We start from the raw sequence: 23995 nt of genomic DNA, 5'->3' as shown, positions 1-23995 counted from the left end.
CCACCCCCCCCCCTTTTTTTTTCTTCTTTTTTTGCAAGCGCTGGTTAGAGATTTTACTTCCAAGACTTTAAAGGCACTTTGTTTATCTTCCTTAAAGACTGACACTTTGAGACACTTTGATTTGAGAAATGTCTGAGACTTGCTATTTTTGCAAATTGTGATCCACCTGATAGAATTGTCTATCCTTTACTGATTACCTGTGTAAGTACATTCAGGACTTCACCTGTCTAGTTCCTTTTCCTGTTTGGATATGTTTCAAGAAAGAAAACCAACACTCTTAGGAGGAACAAAGCAAATAGCGATACAACAGAATTGCTATTTCCTCTCTTTAGTTTCAGCACAAACCACCATACTGAAGATATGCAAGTACTAGTCAATTCTGTCTCATCCTTTATTACTCTGCAAATAAGTTATGTGAGAAATACATGTACACTGGTATTCCTGCAGGCTGACTTGAAACAAACTCTTTATTTAATCCAAAAATAGGTTCAAGTAAAAATATTTTTTAAAGAGTATACTGCTATTAAGCCAGTAACATACGTTAAGAATACTGTGGTAATCAAACCTCATTAATATGTTACAGAGCCTTATATAATGTTGACAAAGAACTGTCTGAAGAAATCTTTCACGTGGTATACATTACCTTTTGCTGCACGTATGGATGTATTTAAGAGTTTATATACTTTAAATAAGGAATGAGATTCTGTTTCATATCATATTCCACAGAGATTCCTCTACATTATGAAAAGCCTGTTTCTGCAGTGATATAAGCCTATGAGCAATTTAAAGACAGTTCTCAGATATGCTGTGATAATTCTCAGATATTAAACATGGCATCTTCAAGAATCATACTGACATAAAGAATACCTAGAGATTGGAAAAATATTAACAATCAATATTTTATTTTCAGGATCTGTAACATTTAACCTGGTAAAATACTGCTTGAAGTTAAATGTGACCTTTGTAATATGGTAACAAGTGACAGAGAGAACTCTTAATGAATGTTACCATTTGAAGTCAATTGTATTGCAAGCACATTGCAGTTTTTTATGATGATCCTGTACCTGGGATCTGTAAGTCAAAGTCTACAAATGCTGTTGCACATGAAGATAGCATCATGGTACCAAAAGAACATGCCATGTCTAAAATCATTGACATCACAGAAGCTCTTAAAACTCTGCGGCAAGTTATTGGATACCTGCTATGAAAATCTAGACTTCCTGAAACATCTTTTACTGCAATCTAGTAGACACATTGTTATCTTTATTCATGTGACTTTTTGGTGTTTCCAGTTCAAAAACAACTTCTGTCCTCTCTTCCAACTACATAAAAAGAGTTACATGGAGCAGCTCTTGGGCACATAGTGGCATATTTGAGATTTAAGAGCGTAAGTGCTGAATAACCAAATGACAACCAATAAGGCAGTGTGTCCTTGTCAGCAAGGACTCATGATTTTGGATTACTAACTTAAAATGCCCTTACAAGGTCTTGATTTTCAAAGGTAGATCCTTAACACAGTCAAATAAGAAACACAGCTTTGTCCTATTTTTCAGTATGAACGAACTAGAACGAACTAAATCATTTCTGAAAACTGAAGTCTTGAACAAACTGTAAAAATACAGGCCTCAGAAACATACTCTGTTTAAAACTTGTTGCCTTTCTTCCTAGTAAATGACCCTCTGTAGAGAGGCTTTATTTATATAACACTTGACCAACCACATGAAGTTTAACAAGAGTAAGTGCCAGGTCCTACACCTGGGACAGGGCAACCCTGGCTATATGTACAGACTGGGCGACAAGATGCTGGAGAGCAGCCCCACAGAGAGGGATCTGGGGGTTGTGGTTGACAGGAGGTTGAATATGAGCCAGCAGTGTGCCCTGGCAGCCAGGAGGGCCAGCTGTATCCTGGGGTGCATCAGTGGATGGTTAGAAGCAGCCTGGATCCCTTCAAGAAAGCGTCATCTCATGAATAACCGACTGATTCACCTGAGTTTATCTACCCAGTATCAATTTAGGCTTGAAAAGACTTGTTTTATAAGACAATTTTCAAAATTATTTTCTTGAAGGTAGCATAGATGCATGGAAGTTATATATTAAAAATAAATAAATAAATAAATAAAAATAAATAAATAAATAAAAAGAGGGGTCCTGCTTCACTTCGTTAATGCAGAAAAAAATAAAATTAAATGGCTGTACAACATGTACGACAAGGAGAGAAAAATACTGCAGTTCTTCTGGCTGCTCCCTTACTGACAAGAAATAAAAGACCAGTTCTAGGTGCCCCATGGGTCTTGGTGGCTTTAGGCAGGAGTATGTGGAGGACACAGCTCTCTGGCCTGAATTCAGCCAGTAGCTCTTCACACCATTTTGCAGCCTCAGTTTTTGCAGTAAAAAGATCTCCTCTAGGAACCTGGCCTCAGGATGGTTCATTAGTGTAAAATTCATCCCCTTAAAGGTCATTTGGAAAGAGCAGATATATGTTGTATGTGTCTCAGAGTTACTGTAAAGATGACTGAAGAATATTGTCTCACTGAGACAGCAATTTAGTCACAAAATTAACTGCAATAGTTTGAGGGAAATCAATTCACACCAAGGACATTGGACTACTAACTGCAGCGGGGACCTACTCCACACTTTTTTTTTTTTTCTTCTTTTTTATCACTGTGATGGCATTAACACATTAACAGCGTCTTAGCCATCTTGGTAAGCAGGCTACCACTGATACTAATAGGTCTTTACAGTTGAGTGAGTTTGAATGCCACAACAATATAGAATACTAAAACCCTGATGCTGATTTCCTTCTGGTGAAACTACAGTTAAGAAGGCAGGGGTTGAAAATGATTGTGGTTCTTTCAAATATCCCATAATTACTGCTCATTTGATCTTGCTTCCTGATAATTCCTTCCTGGGATTTTGCAACTGCAGTAAGGCAATGCACCTGTATCATTAAAGACATACCAAGCACGAAAGTGAAATCTCTCTCGGCTCAGAACAGAGACCAAAGGTGAGGAACAACTTAACAAGCAACAAGGTGAGGAACAACTTAACAAGCAACAAGGTGCATGTGTGTGGTCTGCATATGTTTTGAAATTCTATGGATAAGCTTGAGTCTGTCTTGAAAAATAAGTTCAACAAGACTCATGCTGGCAATCAGGCATTAACTGATATTGTTACCCGATTGTCCTGCACTGTCAGAGACTTCTCTTTCTCCATGTATGAAGAATAAATACAGGCTAAAACAACTGGTTGAAGAAAGACAACTCAGAAGATTGTAACAGGCTACAATAACTTAACATAAATATTGTTCACTTTCACGTATCAGAAGAGTTCTTAAAAGCCTACATAAAAACAAAGTTAACTTAATTTCATCCCTGCCCACACATCAGTAGGTCAAATTCATAAACGAATAATGAAGTACACACAATTTCTCTCATTTAGTGACTTTAATGTCCCTTGTCAAAACTGCAATAGCTATTAGGTATGTACCATTGTCAGCTTTGTATATTTTAGCTTTTATTTTCCCAGATGTAGTATTTTAATGTCCAAATGGTGTCCCAGTGAGTGTATCCTAAACAGCATGTAAACAAAATAAATATTTTTACATCAAAATACAGCAGAATATAGGAGCTGCTGTGAATATTTACTTACAAGAACATCTCCCATATGTACAGTAGCATTAACTGCCAAGCCACTTGACAAATGAAGAGGAATATTTAGTTAGTGCAATGCATAGAAATAAGCAATAAACAAATCATAAGAATACGAGGCATATGTAGAGTATGATTGAAAGTGAATGGTTAGCTGATATCAGATGAATGAAAGGTTTTCAGCTGTAAGGCATAACCGAAGGCATAAGTTTACTGAAATGCGTGTGATTCTCAGAAAATAAACAATTCTTGCCTACCAGATTTCAGCACTGTATGTAGCTTGCTATCTTTGGGCATAGTCCTCAGTACCACTTTACTTCGTTTGGTACAAAATCAGAAGCCCAACAAGCTGAAAAATGGTGTAACTAATATTCCACAAAATACTATCCTATTAGCCTGTAATGCTGCCACCCCTTCAAACAGGCAATAAAAAGAAAGTAGTGCAAAATCTTATCTGTACTATGTGTCTCACTCTCCAGAGCAGCAGGTATACAGAAGATTCATAGGAGTCTCAGCCAGGATTTGTGAATTAAGTAGTGAGCCAGCTGAACAATGGCCCCAGCGTTTGTGAATCTGAATAGACCAGACAGTTGTCTGTAGCACTGATGCATACACCAGTGTAAGGGACACATGAATTTGCCACCAGGGTAACCTTGAATCAGTGCTGTTTCTCTTACTCTTCCCTTGACTCACAGAGACAAAATTCTACATCCTAATTGCCTTGCTATGCATTTTTAAAGGCCTGCACATCTCTCCCTCCTTTCCTCCTGTCTGCTACTACGCATACTTCGGAAAATTTTAACACGGGAATATAGAATTCATAAAGAATGTTCTTATATGCCTTAAAAAGAAATGAAAGTTTCAACATCGCCCCTTTTGCCATACTGACACTGAGCAGCTGAATTAGCACACGAGAGGAGGGGGGAAAAATGAAAAAGAAAAAAAAAAAAAAAAGGAAAAAAAAGATTTAAACCCAGGAAAGACTACCACTGTTTCTGACCAATATCCTTGTCTTTATCATTACCTTGCCTCCTTCTTCACTTGACAAAAAACTGTCTGGCATCCAGTTTCAAAGATGGAAAAGGAGGTCTGATTCTGATAGCATGTAACCTGATACTCTTAAGAAAACATTATGTGAGGAAAAGAGAAAGATGATAAAAAAGACTGGCAGCTACAGCTTCCGTTGTTCATGCTTTGTGGTCACATTCTGGCAGATTACAGATGTACTCTAGCCAAAGCCCTCATTCTCTATGTATTTGTTCTACTCCACTGAAGTTCCTAAAATGCTCAAATGATGTATAAACTCACTTCAGACCTCAAGCTCTTAGGAAACAGGTCCAAGATATATATATATATATACATATATATATATAATTTATTTTTTTAATTACATTTTGGTTTTGGTTTTGTTTGTTTTTCTATATAACAACATCTTTACCTTTGCATGCAAGTTTCAATCCTCCATAACCCTTTGAGTGGATTAAAATGTTAGTCTTCTAAGCCCAACAGCAGGAAAATTTCAGAGGTAAGGAACTTCAAAAACTCAAATACATTCACAAACACAGTAAGCTGGACAGACTTTGACTGCAGCCTACTACTATGTAAGCTGACAGTTGTATATGATAGGAAGTGTGAAGTATATGAAGAATGTAGCCTTAAAATACAGTTTTTCTGCCTGTTTTTTATCTCTTATTGAGAAAATCTCACCAAATTCACTGTTGGCCACAACTTTGTTTTTCCTCCTCATGTTCATTTTGATTAAGAAGAAAGCACTGAAATTAAGTATCGTGCCACACATAACCATCTGCTGGATGTCACAGTCCAGTCAAACAAGAGTTTTTCAGATTGCATTCTGATGAAAAATAAAAATGCTCAATCCAACAGTGATCCCTTCATGGTACATTAGCATCCCACAGCAGAGGCCAAGCTCAGGATCATGCTGTACCTCTGCAAATCTGGTGACTATCATACATAACAGGCCATTAGGATTAGACTAGATTTCTCTTTAAATTAGGATGACCTGTTCCCTCCTGCTTTACCAGCACCCTTCCTCTGCTATTTCTCTTGGCTTTTACTACACAACATATTTTCCACTTCCTAACATTGGCATTTATCTCTTGCATCTTGTTCCCATCATCCTCCTAGTCTGCCCTTGATTGCATTTCAACCTCATTTGCTACTCATTACCACTCCTTAAAGTGCTCAACATAGTAAAGTACCAAATAGTAATGCCAGTTATTTTGTAATTTAAATATTTAATTATGGTTGCCCAGTGAATAGTTTTCCATTTCCTTTTTAAAGCTTTTAAGACATACTTTCTGTGAGAAAGAGAGAGGGGGGAAAAAGACTACCCAGCCTTCAGGTTTCCTGATAATTGCTCCCCATCACACTGAAAGACATTCTCTTCATTGTAACTGTTGTGTCTTCCTGCTCTCTTCTCAGCTATCTCAGAAATAAAATTCACATTCAAGAGAATTAAGAGTCTAAAGTAGCACTCATTTCTCACTTTTACACATCTATTTTGAAGAAGCTGTTTCTGCCACAAGCAAGTGACTTGTTCAGAAGGGGCAGGTTCCAGCTTGTAAAGCATTCCTTAGTCAGCTGAGAGCAAGGCCATTTGTAGGACTTGGAAATCCCGTAGTCTTTCCCCAGATTAAAGAATATTTCAGTAAACTGCTGTTTTCCTCTCCCAAATTAGACATCGTGATTATCAGCAACAACTTTCACTGACCTCACAACTCTCAATTCCTATCCTGTTTGTACTGACTCTCTGCCATCTTCCAAGATTCTCTTTCCTAAATAATTTTCCTTGGCACCCTGCAACAAGTTACCAAATTTCTTCACATACTGGGGATGTGTAGAATCTTATTCCTGTCTCCAGCTACAGTACCAGCACCCTTGAACCACGATTATCCAGCTACTTCACTGTGTTTGGTAAACCTACTATGTTAACATTAATATGTTTGCCAGTTGTCTGGATGCTATAAGCCTAGTACCACCTCTTCACATTCAAATGCTTTACAACCAAGTCCATATAATCTTCATTCAACACTGCTGTAATGTAATCTTTCTGGATTTGCACTGGCATTGTAAAACTGCGCAAACAACTTGCTATTAATGTATAGCTACAACATTGTAGTGGTACAAACCCACATAAAACTGGTTTTGAATACATAAAATTTAAGCACTTACTAATAACCTCATTCATTCAGGTCCCTTCTAGTTTTAAAGAACACTAATATTCCTGAGGTGACAGAAATTACTGCTTATCTTGAGAGCTAGTTAATTGACTTTGTACTGGCAGATAAGTGTCATTAGCTTAGGATGAGGATGCACTAATTGTCCAAAGTAGTCAATTGCTGTAAGTAGCTTTGGCTTTCTGAAGTATTTAAAAGCCATTCAGAGATTTATTCTTGTTAATGGCAGTAATAGTTGTGAGCTAAGAGTAGAATTCGAGTATACCTCTGTCTGTTTGATATTGTAATTAGATCAGGTAGGCTGTGGTGAGTCACAGTTTATGAACCAACCTCAACCATACCATTATGGTATAGTAAACATTAACCTCCAAAGGCTAATTTCTGTGTACCTGTAATCAGCATTAAAGGTTGACCAAACAACTGTAATACCAAGCAAAGTTAATTTGTCCTAGTATTTATGCTTTATGAACTATCTGACTATGGAAAACTAACATTTATCAACATGCGAAAAAGCAGCAGATAAACCACAAAAATTCTGATCTTACTTCAGCAGTAGGTTTTTTTGGTTTGGTTTGGTTTGGTTTTGGACTTGACAAGCGTTTCATAGATAGCAATCCAGCATCCAGTGCATTATATGTGCTCATTACTCAACGGGCAATGTCACCAGTTTGAGTAAAGTCAAAGCATAGATCTTTAATTTAGGTCACTGGAATTCCTCTGATCCTGACTTTACTACCTATGAACTCTATAGAAAACTGTGAAATAAATTAGTAAAACCTAGTACAAGGACTGAAAAGCATTCAAAACCAGTAAGCCTCAAAATGAAAAGCTCCTGAGTAAAAGTTCTTAAGAGACGGTATAACTGTCTCTTAACTATAACTTAAGGACAGTATAACTGGCTGTCACTTGGGCCAGTTCAGCTGAAGGACTGGGTAAAAAACATGCTGGCAAAAATACTAAATAAAAGGGAGAATGGGCTATGTTTGAATTTAGTTTTTTAAAACAAACTCCTCTGTACTGAAAAAAAAAACGACAACAAAAAAAACTGATTGTAAAATATGGCCCCAGATACTTTCCTTTATACGAAATATATAACATGAAAGGAAAACATATAATTTTCCTTTATATGAAAATAAAAGCCAGTATAAATCATTTTTAGGAAAAAGAATTCAATGATTTATAATGAATATTTTGATTGTTTTTTCTTTTTTACATCTGAAATTTGCTGAGAATTAAAATCTGCACCAATCCTCATTAGTTTGCAATTAAAATCTCTGCTGACATGACAGAGTAAAGTTTGAAGGAATTTACTCATTATATTCACAATTAAGAGGATTTTGAATTTTTCTCTATGGAAAGCTATGAATCATAAGCACATATGATTTACAATTCAGGCAAAATGCTCTAAATGTAGTTTCTAAAAAGCTCATTTAAAAAAAATAAGGAAAAAAGAAAAAGATAGATTTCTGCCCTAAGGATTAGAAAAACATCAGGAAAATTCTCCTGTGTTAATTTTCTAGTATTGTTTTTTGTTTATAAGTTACATAACTGGACCTAGTTATTCTTTTTCCACTTAATGTTCACAATAAAACATTGGAGAACAATCAAGTCAGAAAACACTTACAGCATCAATTTTAAAAACACCAAAAATAGAATCTTCAATTAATAATTTGATTTCATAAAAAAGTTATTTAGGCCTTTCCTGTCCTTAGACTTTTTTCCTTTTCAGTTTCAATGCAAAAACAAATTTTGCACTTTTCTCTCTAGACAATCTGTATCTTTCCTCCCATACTAACTCAGTATGTGCCAAAGTAAACAAGGTGACATCCCCTTAATTCTCTGCTCTTAACAGTTTAATCTAAGTATTACAGATGACCTTCCACAAAGAAAGAAATTCTGATTTGAGTCTTCATGAAGAGCTACCTAGTTTCATCCAGAAATTATGTTTATTACCAAGGAAATTCCTTTGCAGCATCAGTGGCTCAAGTCAAGAAATTTAACTGATCACAAATCAGGCCAGGCCATTCCTTGAAACTTCCTTCACCTCACATTTAAGAACAACAGAGACTGAAGTATTAACAGAAGACAAGTTAGGTAAAACTACTTCAAGGCTTGGTGTAAGGGGCTTTAGGCTACACATGACCCCTCCTGGCCTGACACACATATACCAGTCCAGCAATGGTGCAGTATCTTCCTGGAAGAAAATGGCCAGCACTATCAACTAATGGCAAACACATACTGATGCAGGGCTCAGTTGTGCTTTAAGCAGCAAAAGGAGCAGAGAGTTTGCCAGTAGTCAGCATGCCCAGAAGTGGTAACATTTTTGTACCACTTTGAAACAGAGGACAGCATGCACATTGTCCTTCAAGTGGTGTAAAGTGGGTCACCATCGTAGTGACATTTCATCTTGTGTCCAGTTAACCAAGCTCTGCCACAGCAGTCAGCTGGAGAAATCAAGAAGGGGAAGTAGAAATGGAAGGGAGAGCATCTCTTAAATTCGTATGGAAGTATGGGAAGCTAGCTGTAGCCCTTTCATATCAAAAGTTTCCTGCATCGGTTCCTGCAAATAGAAGAGCCCAATCTGGTGTCCTGCTGGCAAGAAGCAGCAGTTTACCATGTAGTATTTGTACAAGTACCTGCTTACAAATGTAGTAGGTAACACTTCATTATTTGATGAATCCACTTTGAAAAAGCCTGGTCAAGGAGCTCAATCAAACAGCCACAGTGTCAATAGGCTGTGAATCCATTTTGGGCTTTACTGCATACCCACTAGGCATCCATACACAAGTTATTTTAATTCTTTAACTTGCTTTCCAAAATAAATAAAAATCTATTTTTAGATTGTAGTCTCCTTCAGCCAGGGACTACCTCCAATGTCATCACCCAAGACTCACACCGTCTCAAGATATTGAAAAAAGTAACCTGAATCTGGAACTACACGTATGTTCAAGTCCAACAGGGGTTCCGATTTGAGGGCATCTAGGTGCAACGGCAAACTAACACATAGGTAATAGATACTGTTCAGTTCTGCAGTAATACTATAGTCCTGTTTTGTTCCATGTTAGACAATCACTTTGTCAGTGTGTGTGAAAGAAAAGTTGACCAGTTTGAATGAAGGCATTCGTCTTTATGATTCACATAAGCCAATTGTTTCTGCAAAGAGCTCACTACATCCTGACCATACCTTGAATCATATCAAACCCACCTACCAGAACATCACATGCACACTCCACATTTCTTTTGAACCTCCCTGCTATCAAAGACCACGTTTAAATTAAAAAAAAAACAAACAAAAAACAAACAAACACCTTTAAGATTCCAGAGTAATTACGCTAAAAGCATTTATGCTAAAGAAAGTATTATTGATTGTTGCTCATCAGCTTTCAGCTGTACAGTACAACAAAAGGAGAATTAAATTGACCTGTCTAATTACTAGGGATGCACTGAATTACCAGAAAACAGTTCAGCAGCCCATTCTACGAGGAGATATTGCAGACATGGCATTTGGCAGCTGAAGTTCAAATTGGATGCATATCAATAAGGGGTCTGTACTCATCTTCAGATAGTTTGCTTTTCACATGTCATAAGAAGTACAGCAAGCTACCGCTAAAAGCAAAAAAATAGGACTTTTATATGTAACTGCCTAATATTAGTGTAACTAAATATATTACACTGCTTAAAACTTGATCATATCCTGGAATTCTAAGATTAAAGACTTTTATTAAGAAGGTAAATTCTTTCTGAAAAAAAAAAAAAAAGAACAACAACAACAAAAAAAACAAACTCAAAACTGAAAAGTGAACGGAATACCACCAAAATTCTAATCAATTGATACTTGGAAGTGGATTAAAAATATATATATATTCATATATTTCAAGCGTGATGTATTTGAAACCATGTCCAAGTCTCTTAATTCAGTTGCATTAAAACTTGCTACACCTAGTAAGCTTATAGACAAATTTCAAAAAGCTAAATAAAACATGACCATAGAAATAATTATATGTAGTTTGGCAACAACAACCAAAATAATAGTAGCAAATGTCAAGATTAATTACAGAAGTACAGACCTTCATCCACCAAATCATCCTGAAAAGAAAAGATTTTGAACACATTGAGAAAGAAGCCATCTGTCACGCAAAGCTTATCTTTGGGTAGGCAGAGGAATGTGCATAGGAGTCTGATTAAAATAATTCCCCCAGGAAACAATATATAGAGACTGAAAATTTACAGGACCTAAGAAAAGAGAAGACAGAAGGAAGAGCTAGCAACAGACTGGTATAGTATCCTTGTTTATGCCATGAACAGCACATCTTGTGCCTCAGAAACATCTTATTTTAGTAACATATATATATATATATATATATATATATATGTGTATATATATATATATTTTTTTTTTGTTAATAACCATGCCTGTATTGCCAGAATAACTATAAAACACTTACAGATGCAGACTGAACAAACTCAGCACAAACTGAAAACAAAAGTGATGACACAGATACATACCCTGGGGATATCAAAAATGCTGAGAGATTTAAAGAGACATACTGAGAAGGCCCTTTCTCAGTGTGTTTATTTGCTTAGTTCAGAAAGACAAGAATACACAAATTTGAGTATGTATTGAGAATCAATTGACACAAAGACAAACTCATTTACTTTCCATCCTTCCACACAAGTTTGGGATGGAAAGTCAGGCAGATGACAAAATATTTTCTGCTTGAAATAGTAATCATATTAGCCTCCATTTCTTCAGCATGGCAAAGTATTTGCAAGGAAATAAAGCAGGAACATCAAAAAATCCACAAGTATTTTGGGGAGATTTTCATCCCATTTCATTGTGGTTGGACATTGGACTACCACTTTGCAAGAGTGTTGTGCTAGCATAAATGAGAGAACTCCGGTTCGCATACTTTAGCAGCTATCAGTTTTCATGTTTACTGTCATCAAACCAACATTTTCTGTGGTAGCTAGCTCATTCTGATCCACAGCATTTTTGCAGTTGACTAGTCTGATATCTGCTAGTGACAACTTCGCAAGTGATCCATGAAGCCAGCAGGTGGGCACTTGGAAGATTTATACTCACTGTTGTTGCAACAGCCAGAAACAAAATCAAAGCAAGGAACAAGTAACAGAGTGATGAGACTTTTAAAAATGTGTATAAGCAGTTCCACAGAAATTAAAATGTTTTTCTCTATTAGCAATATTGGTCAAACAGAACAAAAATTAAGCTCAGCTTTTAGAATTAACATTATATATACATTGTTCAGTTTGCATTACAATACGGTTCCATCAGATTCAAGATTCCACTTCAATTGCTTGTTAAGAGTATTATGGCATAGCTTAATGATATTGTACACCACTATCTGGGATTGCTTGAGCTGGAAATAGAAAATCAGGACTAGAAGAGAGTGTGTTAAGTCAGAAGGTCAGATGTATTAGCCTAAAAAAGAGTGTACATTAGATTATCTAACCATCTCCTACAGCATGCTGCATTTCAGGTTGCACTCCATGCACATGCATTTGAAGCAGCTGACTGCCAATAGCACGTGGGAACATTCTACAGTAGATCTGTTTAAATGCACTGTTTAGATAGAAACTTACAACCCTTCTGTAAACACTCCAGCAGTAACTCACATCTTGTAATTGAAGATCAGTAAGCTGTCACACTGTCCGAGCTTCCCCCTTTTGTCAGGATACACTGGATGACATTGTACTGCTTCCACAGTCGAACCTTGCATGGTGGTAAAAAAGCGCTTTGCTGCATTTGAGTAGCATAGGACTGACAAAAAGGTAACGAAAAATATCAAGAGCTTATACTAAAAGTAATCACACTCTCAATCCATTTCTCCTACTGTTTCTTTACGAAAACAGAGAAATGTTTCTGCGTACTCAATGGGCACATCTGTTACAAAATGAGTTACCTATTTCAAATCTGCTGTAATACTAACATCAAAGCAAAAGAGCAATCTCTGAGGCAGTAGCAAAATACATTTACCAGAATCTTGGAAATGCCTCTTAAGCAGAGGCGCTATAGATTTTCTTGATTTTTTCTTTCCCTTAATTCTACATTTAAATATATCTGAAAAATCTAGCATTTACCAAGATTAGAACTAACTTGATGTTAATGGTTAGGATTCCACTATCAGTACTTTAAAAAACAAAACAAAAATAACTTTGTTTCAAAACTGTTCTTATCCAATGAATATGCTACATCTATGCCCCAATATTATAATATCCCATTACACATTATACAGCTAGATTTCAGAATTAATAGAGAAACTGGCCCTCAATTTTGCCACAGGCTTGCAATTTCAGAGTCTCAAATCAAAACTTCACATCATACCTTCTTAAGTGAAATGCCATTTTTCTTGTTTGTCCCCTCACAATGCAGGAAGTAATTATTCTAAGACACTGAAGTTGTGAAAACTCACAGCAAGTTGAACTTCTCTCACTTTGCAGGCATTTAGGCTCATAATTTACTCATTATTGATGCTTTTCACGTAGATTGATAAGGAATAAAACAGAACATAACATGAAGAATGGACACCCACACACCAGATTCTTTGAGAAAAACTGAAAGAACTAGCACAATTTAGCCTATGGAAAATAGGTTTAGAAGACTCTGGAGATATTCAAGGCCTGTCTGGACGCCTACCTGGGTAGCCTGCTCTGAGGAACCTGCTTTGGCAGGGGGGTTGGACCCAATGATCTTTCAAGGTCCCTTCCAACCCCTACAGTTCTGTGATTCTGTGACATAACTATCTTCAAGTATTTAAAAAAAATGCTGCAAAAAGAACTCCAGCCGTACAGCGGGTATGACAAAAAATAGTGAGATGAAATTTCTTCATGAATGATTGATTTTGGACTTTGGGAGAAGTTTTCTAATAGTGAAGCTGCAAAAGAGCTGCTCTGTTTCCTGCGGAAACTCTGGGATGTCTATAGGTCATCTCAGAAAAGATGATAAATTCCTGTATGGAATGACACTAATCTGGTTGAATTATGCAACTGGTTTTGAGCTTTTCCAAATCAGTCGATCTGTAAGGTAACTGACAAACTGCTTGTGACAAAACAGATACACGTATATCTTTCATCAAAATGAAGTTTAGATTCCAGATGGTTTTTACATGTTCTTTTATTATTCATCCTTGCTTCCCTTTTGACCTGATTTCATGTATAGAAATTAATGTGTAAGAGCTAAAAACAAAACAAAGCAAAACAACCAATAATAGTTATACTGCACAACCAGTTTTAAAGAACAGACTAAATTATCTTTTGAATTCTCCACAATCTTTCAGCTGTCTCTAATTACAACCTGTTTACAGATTCAGAAGCAAGAAAAAAAATCCCAAATTCATTAGCTAAATTATTCCCTTTGGGTAATTCATTTAGCATAAGCATAAAAACATGCTTTTTAAATTGAAAGAAAACTAAAGTTTTAGAATATGTAGATGACAAAAAGTTACCAAATACCTCTATTTCTTGACAAGCTGGATTCTAAACCAGATCGCTTGGATTTATTCCACTTTCTATTTGGCCTGTGTGGATAACAGCACGCCTTATGGACAAAGATTTAATCTCTTTTATAAAAAGAAAGAAAACAAAACAAAGTAATAGCTTTTGTCCCCATTACCATCACTCCTTATATGTCCATGAGCTTTCCAAATGACATTAGAGAAGGTACCATGGCATCAGACAGCAACTGCTAAGCCTTGACCTAAGGGCTGGCTCATGACCAAGCCCTCTGACCTTAAATAGAGTCTGGATAATCCTACGCACCTCTCTGACTGCCAGAACCAGTTGTTCCCTCATGGGCTATGTCTTCAAAACTAATTTGATAATAAGGCTTTATGTACCTTCTTGATTTGGGAAAAAACAAACAGACAAAAAAAACTATCACACTAGTAGCAGGTAAATTTAACAGCATAATTCAGTTTTATGCATGAGTCATACACCCTATTTCAATGAGGTTTCTCTAACCACCCTCACTGTAGGAATACGGAGGCACTGACAATGTGAGAAAATATCTGAGATGTCTAACCTTCCTGTACAAGTAGAAAGCTTTGACACATGGTATCTCTATTACCTTTCTCTTAGGCTGGAAACAATTCATCTTTCAGTTATTTTAGGTGTAAATGAATACAATGAGAGGACTTAGCAGTAAAATTAACTAACATGCAAGATAATGCTGGATTTTTTTAAACTTCCAGTAATAATTAAAGTATTTTGATGGCTACACTTGACTGCTAATTTATAATTAACTTCAGGTGCTTCTTTGATCTTGCTGATACATTTTTTTCCATTTTCTTATCAAGAGTCTCCATACAGTCTGTAATTACACTTCTTAGTGTGGCAATGACTTTGAATAAGTAGATGCATTACTACGTGCTTTGGGAAAATATCATTTGAGCTAAAGCAAGCTCTTACCACTGAGCTGGAGTATCATCTGAAGCACTGCTGATTAAAAACATAATATTATATAAACTCATAATAGATTTGCCATCAAAATAAAACAACAATTCTCAAGGTAATAAATGACAAGAACAATAAAGTTAGAACCTTCCCAACAAATATTAAGGCATTCAGAGAATTAACATCACAAAACTACAAAATACAAGTAACATGTTTGATATTTGTTTAGGCCTCTTTCTCTAAAGAGGAAGATAGTGCATTTTTTTCTAAATAATGAAATAGTGAACTAAAACATTTTTTTAAGTGTTAAAAGCTCGTATAACACAGCGATACAGTCTAACCTACCTGAAGCAACAAATACATACATAATGCAACAGTGCAGGGCAGTATAACTCATTTCCTCAGCTAAAGGAACAATCTGTAATTCTCAGAAGACAAACTCTTATCTCATATTTTTAACACATAAATAAGACATGCACCAGCAACAAGATAATTGAGATCCTCATGTTAACCACTTTTTGCCTGTGAAATGTTGGACAAAAACTGCCATGGAGGTGCTAGGGGCAGTTCTGTGAACACAGCAGTCTACAGCTACAAATTGGGACCGGTATGACTTCTCCAGTCAGGACATGTGTTTTTCACCAATACACTGCTACAAAGCTCAATAATGACCACAATGATAATGACTGATATAAAATATACTTTACACAACATTTCTTTCTACAAGCAAAGTCTGACTGCTACAGAACAGTTCCTGCAACCTCAACAGCTCACAACACAGATGACTACGCACGCACAAACATGACTGGCTAGTCAGAAAGGATAAGGGGGAGGTTAGTATTACTGTAACTATACAGTTACCTTGGTACAACCTTCTCGTGAATAAAGGTTAAGATGATTAAATTGTCACATGTGTTTTGTGGTATCATTTCACAAACTCATCTTTTTTAATTCATTGCTAAACAACTTAGCAGCATGGCTACATGCAAATCCTGACATACTGCCCAATTATTTTTTCAACTTAAACAACCTCCCTGCTTTAGGGCTTCCTTCCTTCAAACCAACAAGTGTGACAGCACTTGAAAAACCCACGAACCTCTGGGCTCTGAAAAACGGGTAACATCAAGATGCATGTCATTTGTGTGTTCATACTGAACAATATCAGTATCCATCCTGCCCAACCTCTCCTACCAGGTTCTGAGAGACACTGCAGAGACAAGACTTCACAGCATTAGCTGTCAAGTTCCTTTCTGAAAGGAAGAAACATGTCTGACACACTAGCACTAGCTCCCTTCCACTTCTGCCTCCTTCACAGTAAAAATAGAAGTAAACTAAAAAACAAGGAAGGAGTCAGAGAGAAACAGTTCAATTTTGACTGCTTAATCATTGTCTGGATTGCTCCCATTTATTGTGGCTCCCCAAAATAGTCACAGAATCGTGGTCAAGAAGTACTACTTGATGAAAAATAAAAATACTTCAATGAACCTGGGCTCAGTTCAGCAAAACACTCCAGGATACGCTTTTGGCTCACTGAGGACAATGGGTATCAAACACATACCTGAAGTCCTATATGTATGGATATACATAGCTCCTCATAGCAAGTAGCTAAGTGCATTTTCCTGTGAGCTGCACTGGCTCATTTACTCTTCTTATCCAACACAGTCATTCTCTGAAATTGGAAAGAAAAGTTGGTCCTTGAATCTACCTAATTTATAGTTTGAGTAAGTGCACTTCCTGTTCTTTTGGGTGAACAGACCTAATAAAAATGGTATCTTTATATATCTATTAATAAGGTATCTGTAAAGAAATACCACTTACAAAAAGAACTGATAAAAACTTTCCTCTATCCCAATGACTCCAGATCAAAACTATACAGAGAAAACCTGTTAAAAGAGAAAAAGATCAAGTCTAAACCTGTTAGGCAAATGAAACTAGCCAATAGGAAAATGATAAAATACTGGAAGAACTATTATAAAAATACATCTCAAACTCCCAGCTAGATGAATACATACTTTAATACTGCTTGATGAAGTGTGCTGTCTCTCATTTCTCTTCTATTACTTAGTATGTATAATGAAATTATTTTCAGGAATAAATCTGTTCACCCAAGTGTTCATTTTTCATTGGCATGCACATCCTAACAGTTCATCTTTGTTGTATGAAGGAAATTTGTTTTATTCACCAAAGTTTGGAGCTGGAACCTAGTGCTTTATTTAATGCCATATTATACATGTAGAAGCAGTTTCCCCATCATTCTTATATACTGGCCCCTAGTCTCTTTACCAAAGAAGGTACTGGTGATGGTAGACAGCAGCCCTCTTTGCTGCATCCTACCATTTGCTTGTCCCATAACTTTTAATCTTTGGAAACTTTTATCTGTTCCCTAGCAGAAAGTATGCAGCCCAAGAAAACCTGCTATTAGAAATGCCCTTTTTCCAGAGTCTAATCAGGAATATCTTTTATCAAGTTGTGTGTGACCATTACCTCGATATAAAATAATTGTAGTAATACCTTAAGTTTATAATATTTCAATACTGATAGTTTAATAAATATACATTTTATTATAGTAATTTTAATAATTTAATCATTTTAAATTGTGTTAATTTTTCTTTTATTTCCATAAAATATGTTGATTCCTTATCAAATGCAAACAGGTATGATTTAGCAGTTAATGACCTAGGCCATAGTCATTCTTCACGATTAGGCCTTATATTTTAAAGAGCAAAGGAGTGTGGTCCTCATGGGCACGTATTTTTAACACAACCCTTAGGAAAATTAGGCCCATTAAACCAATGTATAATGTCTAAGTTAATAATGTAATGCATACATGTAATGCATACAAGTCTTTTGTAAAAAAAAAAAAAAAGTACATGAAGAACAAGCACATGCACATCTGCTATTTGCAAATCACCTACTTATTTCACGTGTTTTGTTTTTGTCTGTCTGTCTGTTTGTTCTTATTATTACTACTGTTATTCTACTGTTATTCTCATGCTCCTTGTATCACCTAAATAAACTGCCTCTACCAGGAAAACTTTATCCAGTTATGTCTGCTGGCCCCAGCAGAAAAACATCTCACTTCCATGGAGTGGAAAGATCAAGCAATCAGTTCTACTTACTAAAACATCATCCCTCTCACCTTCATCCATCACTAGCCTTACAGTAACTTTCCTTGCAGTGGGCCAACCACCATTGGGAGCTTTCATTATCATAAACACATACCATGCTTTGCATAAATATTGCCAACCACAGACCTAGTTTCCTAGTAACTTATTAGGCATGTCATGTTAGCTAATCTGCCATAAAATATTATCCCCTACAGGGATTAAAAGAAAGACATGTTACTGCTGTGAAAGTATGAACAAGAAAAGTAGTGATTCCCTGACAGGCCTGAATGGCTTTTGTACGTTCAGCAACAATAATGTATGGAAAGCAGAGCCTCTATGCACTACTTGAGCTAGAATATGGCAGTCTATCACATTAAAAATGTCTGTGTCTCTAGACAGCAAAGGTAAGTACTTTACCCTCCTGCTTCCAATCTCAAAGCCAAGCAAAAGGCTTGGTTGTAAAACACTGGACTTCATTTGGGGGAAAGAGTGGACACAAAGTTGAATAAGCACAAAATTATTCAGAAACACTTCTGGATTTCTGTGTCTTGTATTTCTTCTACTGACGTTAGTAAATCCCTTGTATGTGTCAGCTATCTAAATATATTTTAATCTATAAAATTCACTGAACACCATGGCATTTCCATTTCTTATCTATTAATAAGGATAGTAGAAGAATTGAAGTATACAGGGCAAGTTCTTCTTCTGGCAGACTCTGGCTATTAGGGAAAGTAACACTTATTTAATGATATGGCTATATGAACTACTAGCTATTTTCACAGTTTAGCTGCCAGAATGAGTAAACCAGATACTTTTGAAGAAGGAATTAAAGGTCCATTTGCTGAGCTGAAGGCACTTAGTATTCCTGCCATATAATATCTTATTAGAAAGACCGGTAAAGGATAACAATTGTTAGACACTGTTCTTATTTCAAAGTTTGATCTGTTATAAATACTTCAAGTTACTTTTCTGTCTCAAAAGACTTTGAAGTTACAAAGATTCTGTCAGAGACAATAATGATATATCTTCCAAATACCAAAGTCACTTATGAACCTGAAAGGTAGAAGGTTATGTGACATGGGAGACTGACATCACAAATGTTTCCTGTATGAAGTACGGTTCCATTTGGGGTGGATCTTTTAGTCAAACAGGGCAATCAGAGTGATAGTGCTGTTACCACATCACCCCACTGTTTGAATAATTTCTAACAACGTAAAATTTCTGCCCCCCAGTGTTATCACCCAGCAAGGCTTGGAATAACTTGAACATCTACTGACACTAATCTCAATTATAATAACCTCAGTGAGGATCCCTCAGAATTGTTTCATTTGTTTGGTTGATTTTTAATCTATTAGTGAGGTTACCCATTCATTCCAAGTCATTTCAGCCATTTAACTGAGGCATGCAAGTTGAGGATGCAGCCCGAGCTAGAGTGTCCTTCTACAAGATAAGTTTGCAGTGCTACAGGCTACAAAAATGCTGATAAAAAATGTATCTGTATTCTGCTTGGTGATGTACATTTACACCTCTCATTGAAACCAAACATCTCAGATAAGGCATGCAATATACCAAGCAGTTTCTTCCTACCCTTTGAATATACTACTACTACTACTACTAATAAATTACTATTGTCATTTTGTAGGGCTTGCTTTTGAATCTTCTTCCTTGCAAGCAGGGCAGGTGTGCAGAATGCCTGAGGGAATGCAGAGGTCCTCTCTGCACATTACGTTATTTCTGGAGGTAAAATATATGGTTTTGCCTTAGGATATCCATGCATAACTCAGCCTCCTCTGTGCTTCTACCATGCCTCCTCACATGTCTAACTCCTACACATTTCTGGAATCTGCTTGGTTTGAGTGAGCTCCTTTTTGGTCCTCTCTAACAGATCACAGAGAGCAGAGATAATGCATCACTCTTGTAAATTAATTACATTAACAGATAAAGAGTGGAATGATATCAAGAAGCATGCATGTACCTCACTCTGAAATCACCTAAGCCAAGAGACGCTTTCCTTGCACAAATGGAGTCTCTGTTCCTGAAAAAGCCTTAGGCAAAGCCTGCTCAAACTGCTGGGTCCCCTTGTATGTACTCAGTGGCTGCCTTATTTATGAAGTCAGTTGGCAAACAGTGGCAGCTCAGCAGCGCTGGGAACGCTCCATGCAGTCGCTTTTTTACACCCTGTAGCCTCTGGTTCCACTCTCAGTGTTAGCGTTGCTATTCTGTGTTCCTGCTTCCTTATGATTGCCTCTCTACCCACACCACCAAATCAGCACGTACCAGATCACAGGATTTATTTTTAAAATCCTTTCAAAACTACACTCACCTTGCAAGAAATAATCCTGCTCTGGTCATTGAATATCCAGGCTGATCTTTGTATACATGTGGCCAGGCAAGAGAACGTGATTACTTCAACCAGGAGATCCTCACATGCTCTAAAGCTGTGAGACCACATCTGGTCAGTCTGCTTCTGCCAAACCAACCATTTGTTACATGTAACTACTGTTTTAAGGGGCACTCTACAACTTTGCTTCTGAAATTTAGCATTTTACCTTTTCCAGATAAGAATTTATGTTATAAAATGTAACATCAAAAATGCACTTTCCTTTCAGGCCAGATTCCTGCATTTAGTGCATAATTTACCACTGTAATAGCACTACTTAGTTTTCCTGAGGGCCAGGGAAAGAAAGCACAAATGGTAAGAATGCTAGTGTAGCTAGTAAAACAATTAACAATAAACAATAGTGTGGCACAATTTATCTACTTTAGTAGGAGAAAGCATGGGCGGGGGGGAGAGGGGGAGGATTATGATTTAATACTTGCCAAATGGTGACTCTTTTGTTTTTTATCCTAAGGCTTTTCTTACATTGCAAGAGACTTTTACAAGGTGAGACAGGATCTTTAGTCAAACTTTAACTACAGGACATCAAACTACAAGCTGAGGAAAACGGAGAAATTACATGACAACACTACCAATTCTTTTTGCAAAAGACCTGAAGAATCTCATTTCAAATGAGATGTCAATCCTGTAATTAGCAATTCAGTCAGCATTAATTGTGTGTATCTTACTTCACATCTATCACTGTCATTTTCATGTACTCAGGATGTTTTATAGAACCTGATTTGTAAACAATACACAAATGTTTAATCCACTTTAAATTGAAATTGTCAAACATCTAGCAAAATCTGGTCAATAGAGATAACTGTGTGAGATTGTGTTTTGGTTCGTAAGTAGGAAAAGGAACATTTTGCTAATTGTTTCTGTATGTAGACTTTTAAAATTCTAGTAGGTCCTATGGGAAAACAAGCGTGTATTAATTGCCAAAACATTGTAACCAACCTGTAACACTTACTTACTTGTCAAGAATAAAAAACAAATATTGAAAAAACAGGAGTATCAATTTGAATCAGTCAAAACTCATTCAAGCAATTCATACTTTATGAAGCAGTATCTATTCTTGATTTAAGGTGTTTCCAGGGAAGCATAATCCATGGCAATCCTTGGTAAATGTAGGTCCAATTAGTAAAAATATTTAATCTTCTGATTTTCAATTTGTCAGTTTCAAATGTCAGAACTTTATTTTTGTCTAACAGACTTTGGGAAGCCCTCCATAGGAAAATTTTATTTCTTATATATTATGAGACTATTATATTTTTCATACAATTATAATAGAACCACCCTTTTACCTTTCATTGGATAGGTTAAGTAACTGGAACTCTTCCTTTTCAATACTTTTTTTTCCAAAGCTTTAAATAACCTGCTGGCTCTTCTCACTGATGATCAACAATCTTGTTGAATTGTGAACATTAGTCTTCCACTGGGAGACCTCTGAAAGTGCCAAATAGAACTCCTACTTAATATTCTCAGGATGACGTGAAAACCTTTGCTGCACATTATATTCTCCCTCTCCTATAGACTAACTACTACTGAATCAAAATTAATTGTTCAGATATTGCTTGTGTGCCAGTTAAATATTACGCTTAATATGGGCAGAAGGTTCCTTCGGTATGTCTCTCACTGTGAGATTAAGGAACACTGAAGCACAACGAACATCAGAATTTTTTCCATGTGGCTAAAAGAATGTCATGAAACTAAATAAATCACAAAACGTGACCCTGCCTTCAGTCTGTCTCCTCTGGAGAACTCAGCCCAGACCACGTTCTGTAACTCTTATGTGAAGCTGCCAAAATGCAAATTCCAAACTGGCTGCTGGCTTTCCTTTCACTTGAAATCATATTTAATCTAAAAAGCATATACATTGTACAGCTTAGACACTGGTTTGCATAGATTTCAGGACTACAAGTCAATTAAGAGTTTTTAATAATCTTTCTTTTGTGATAAAAAATGATATTTAGGTATAAAAGTTGCCAGAAACAGAGGGGCATCTTTTCCTTTTAATATGTGTTATCATTTTTCAATATCTTTCCTTACCCTGAGTCTGAGACTTGCAGTCCACCAGATCGGAAACTGTTGAGTACTCAAAGATCACTGGCCTCAAAGACAGTATGAAGCTGACGCCCTTCATTGGTCCATTAAGCCCCTAGACTCGTATTTTAGTAGGTATATGTTTTCTTTTGAAACTCTAGCAGATATGCAAAGACTAAAAGCTTTACTGTGGTTCTGTGATTCTGTGATTATACCTGCTGAAAGCATGAGGAATGTACAGTATTATTGAACACCATTGTTATTGCAGTGGTTCATAAAAGGAAGAGGACACTCCCCACAGAGTCCATGTCTAGAATTTTTCAGTCCAAAACTCTGTAGTCTTTACATGCATATAAAATTTTCTCTCGATGAAATGGTCAGTACAGTACAAATGAAATTAACCTAAGTGGGAGACTAGGAAACAGATCAAAGCATGTGACACAAAATTAGAACAAAAATGCACATTCACACACACAAACACACAAAAAAAAACCAAACAAACACACTAAGATTTGAAAAGAAATGGCTACAGCCAAAAGTATCCAGCTTCCGCTAAGCCTGACAACTTAAAGACTTTCTGTCTTACCTGCATCTGCAAAGCATGTTTCACATCAATATGAGTGGTTCTGTGGTATTTCTCCAAAGAGTCTGTTCTTTGCAGAGCAATCTCCTCTACCATGCACAGAGATAGAAGATTAAAAAGAATAGGAGAGATCAGAAGATTCCCCTACAAAGGGATACAAACTATCCACACTGACATCTTAAGTTAAATTCACGTATATTCTGTGGCAAAAGTTATGGAAAATATATCTTTGAATGAGTAAGAAGTGTATTTATCTTCCCAACTAACGGATAGAAACACATTCATTTTACTTGTATGTGCATATCAGAATGCACAGGATATACCTTATACTGGTTTCTACTGTAACCTATAAATAATGCTTTATCTACAGAATTCACTATAAGCTTGGAAATTAATTTTAAAATATAGAAAAAATAATGGAGGAGATTGCTGTGTTGAGGAACAAAATCCAAAAGGCAAATGAAATTTTGGTATTTTGAGAACTTATGGTTGACATTCATGGGAAACAAGATTTACCAGAATTAGTAATTTACTGTGCGTATTTTTTTCCATTGGAGGTAATATGGCCAAACAAAATGGCTTAGGCTTCATTGGGGCCCCTGTTGTACTAAAATTTGCAGTCACTGCTT

At 36.4% G+C, this 23995-nt stretch overlaps 1 long non-coding RNA gene across 9 annotated transcripts in view; it reads right to left on the bottom strand.

Annotated features, from left to right (window-relative positions):
- LOC140002690 (uncharacterized) overlaps window positions 1–23995 on the bottom strand; it is a 167877-nt gene that overhangs the window by 36625 nt on the left and 107257 nt on the right. For 5 of the 9 annotated variants that reach the window (XR_011809915.1, XR_011809917.1, XR_011809920.1 and 2 more), the window contains 7 exons: window positions 23370–23455; window positions 22790–23001; window positions 22045–22186; window positions 20684–20827; window positions 16812–16922; window positions 14315–14421; window positions 11263–13336 (listed from right to left, as the gene is read on the bottom strand). This is a non-coding gene — a long non-coding RNA (uncharacterized lncRNA). Of the gene's footprint in view, window positions 1–11262; window positions 13337–14314; window positions 14422–16811; window positions 16923–20683; window positions 20828–22044; window positions 22187–22789; window positions 23002–23369; window positions 23456–23995 lie in introns of those variants that run through there. The other 4 variants (XR_011809918.1, XR_011809916.1, XR_011809921.1 and 1 more) reach the window with 4 other exon arrangements.

This window comes from Anas platyrhynchos, chromosome 5, assembly GCF_047663525.1.
Source record: "Anas platyrhynchos isolate ZD024472 breed Pekin duck chromosome 5, IASCAAS_PekinDuck_T2T, whole genome shotgun sequence".
Taxonomy (NCBI): Eukaryota; Metazoa; Chordata; class Aves; order Anseriformes; family Anatidae; genus Anas; species Anas platyrhynchos.
This window is presented reverse-complemented; position numbering and strand designations above follow the sequence as displayed.